The sequence below is a fragment of the Solanum tuberosum genome, unplaced genomic scaffold (genome assembly GCF_000226075.1).
Source record: "Solanum tuberosum cultivar DM 1-3 516 R44 unplaced genomic scaffold, SolTub_3.0 scf00009, whole genome shotgun sequence".
Taxonomy (NCBI): domain Eukaryota; kingdom Viridiplantae; phylum Streptophyta; class Magnoliopsida; order Solanales; family Solanaceae; genus Solanum; species Solanum tuberosum.
This window is the reverse complement of record NW_006238935.1, coordinates 1,287,037-1,289,618: the sequence shown is the minus strand read 5'-3', so window position 1 is coordinate 1,289,618 and position 2,582 is coordinate 1,287,037. Positions and strand designations below refer to the sequence as shown.

General features: G+C 44.8%; 1 pseudogene; it reads left to right on the top strand.

Annotated features, from left to right (window-relative positions):
* Nucleotides 1-1,660: 1,660 nt before the first annotated feature.
* LOC102590465 (RNA-directed DNA polymerase homolog) lies at nucleotides 1,661-2,440 on the top strand (annotated as a pseudogene).
* Nucleotides 2,441-2,582: the final 142 nt, after the last annotated feature.

Here is a 2,582-nt window from a genome sequence, read left to right as displayed (position 1 = left end):
AGTATTGATGGAATTCCACATATATTTATTAGAGTGGATCGATTAGGACTCTTTGAGCAGCTACATTGGCACCTTTATGGAGTATTCGGTTAGAGTCTTGGCCTCTATTGCCCAAATACTATTATAGAGCATCCGGTTTAAGGTCCGGCCTCTATTGCCCAGATACTTATATAGAGCATCTGGTTAGAGTTTCGGCCACATATACTTGATACTTGTGATTGGTTACTTAGGTACTTCTGGTAAGCATCCGGTTTGAGGTCCGGCCTCCGTACTATCAGATTTTACAAATTGGGGGTTGAAGTTCTGGTTCGTGTTCTCCATTCTTGGGTTCTCATATGCAATTCTCTTTAGTTATAGTTATTCTGTGTACTCGTCGGGCTTATGGGGGTCCGTTCGGGTTTTTATTTAACTTGCGCACGAGTGTACCTTCTGGGCTTATGGGGTCCAGTTAGGTGTAGTTAACTTATAGATTACTTTAGTTAGTTCTTTCTTCACTCGTGTGCATTCCATTGTTAGTTAGATTTTAGATCTTGACTTCGGTTTGTGTTATTCCTTCTTTTCATATTGACTTCGGTTTGTGTTATTCCTTCTTTTCAAGTTCAGTCGGCCTATGATGCCTACTGGGTACCTGTTGTTTTGGTACTCATGCTACGCTCTGCATCTATTTCGTGATGCAGGTCCGGGCACTAGTAGCCAGCGTTGATCGAGTTTGGAGCAGACTGATCCGGAGACGGGAGTGAGCACACAATGTTTTGTACTATTTTAGTCTCCATCTGTATATATAGACTTGTCTTTTACCTTTCGAGACAGTCCAGTCTCTGTTGTCCATTTTTGGGACTTGTACTCATTTTGTTTGTAGCTTTGTAGTAGTGACTTCCAGGTTCTGGGAGGGATCTTTATTTGTATATATGTTTTGGTTTGCTTCTGCCTGTCTATATTGTATTTGCCTACTGTTGTTTAGTTTCTACCCTCAGACCCATTACTTGTTGTTCCGGGTTACGGGTTGGCTTACCTACTGGTGGGTTATAGTAGGTGCCATCATGACTTGAGAAATTGGGTCGTGACAAGTTGGCATCAGAGCCTCAGGTTCACCGGTCTCAGTTGTACAGAGCTAACGTCTAGTAGAGTCTTGCAGATCGGTGCGGAGACGTCCGTAACTTATCATCGGGAAGCTACATTATGTCTTTAGGAAGATTTCCTCTTTAGTAGTGGATCAGGTATAGCGATCTTGCTTAATGACTATCCAGGGTTATGATACTAGAGTTGATCTTATTCTACTAAATATGGTTGATTTCGATGTGATTCTGGGCATGTACTGGTTATCCCCCTACCATGCAGTCTTGGATTTCTACGCCAAGACCGTTACTTTAGCCATGCCTGGCATTTCCCCAGTATTGTGGCAGGGTGCCTATAGTCACGCACCGACAGGGATCATATCTTTTATGCGGGCTAGATGGTTGGTTGCTTCTGGGTGTTTAGCTTATTTGGCTTATGTGCGAGATGTGAGTAGAGTGGGCTCTTCAGTTGACTCAGTTCCTGTGGTTAGAGAGTTTGCAGATGTGTTCCCTACAGACCTACCTGACCTACCCCAGAGCGTGATATTAATTTTTCGATTGAGCTTGAGCCAGGTACTCGGCCTATTTCTATTCCGCCTTAACGGATGGCTCCTGCAGAGCTCAGGGAGCTCAGTGTTCAGTTAGAGGATCTCTTAGGTAAGGGTTTTATCCGTCCAAGTGTGCCGCCTTGGGGTGTTCCTGTTCTGTTTGTGAAGAATAAGGACGGGACTATGAGGATGTGCATTGACTACAGGCAGCTAAACAAGGTGACGGTGAAGAAGCGTTACCCCATGCCTCGTATCGATGATTTGTTTGATCAGATTCAGGGTGCCACCGTGTTTTCTAAGATTGATTTGAGGTTCGGGTACCATCAGCTGAGGATTAGGGCAGTGGACATCCCTCAGACTGCATTTAGGATCCGTTATGGCCATTATGAGTTCTTGGTGATGTCGTTTGGGTTGACTAATGCCCTGCTGCCTTCATGGACTTGATGACACGTGTATTCAGGCCATACCTTGATTTATTTGTTATTGTCTTCATTGATGACATATTGGTATATTCGCGGAGCCGGAGTGAACATGAGCAGCATTTGAGGATTGTGCTCCAGACTTTGAGAGATGAGCGGCTTTATGCCAAGTTCTCAAAGTGCCAGTTTTGGTTAGACTCTGTAGCATTCTTGGGGCATGTTGTATCCAAGTAGGGCATTATGGTAGATCCGGCGAAGATTGAGGCTATTCGTAATTGGGCTAGGCCTACCTCAGTTACTGAGATTCGGAGCTTCGTCGGACTAGCAGGCTACTATAGACGCTTTGTTGAGGGCTTTTCTAGTATTGCAACCCCGTTGACTCGATTGACTCGTGTTGATGTTCCCTTTGTTTGGTCAGAGGAGTGTGAGGAGAGATTTTTGAAGCTCAAGGAGTTATTGACCACCGCTCCTATATTGACTCTTCCAGTTGAGGGCGAGGGTTTCACAGTTTATTGTGACGCATCCGGCGTTGGTTTGGATTGTGTATTGATGCAGCAGGG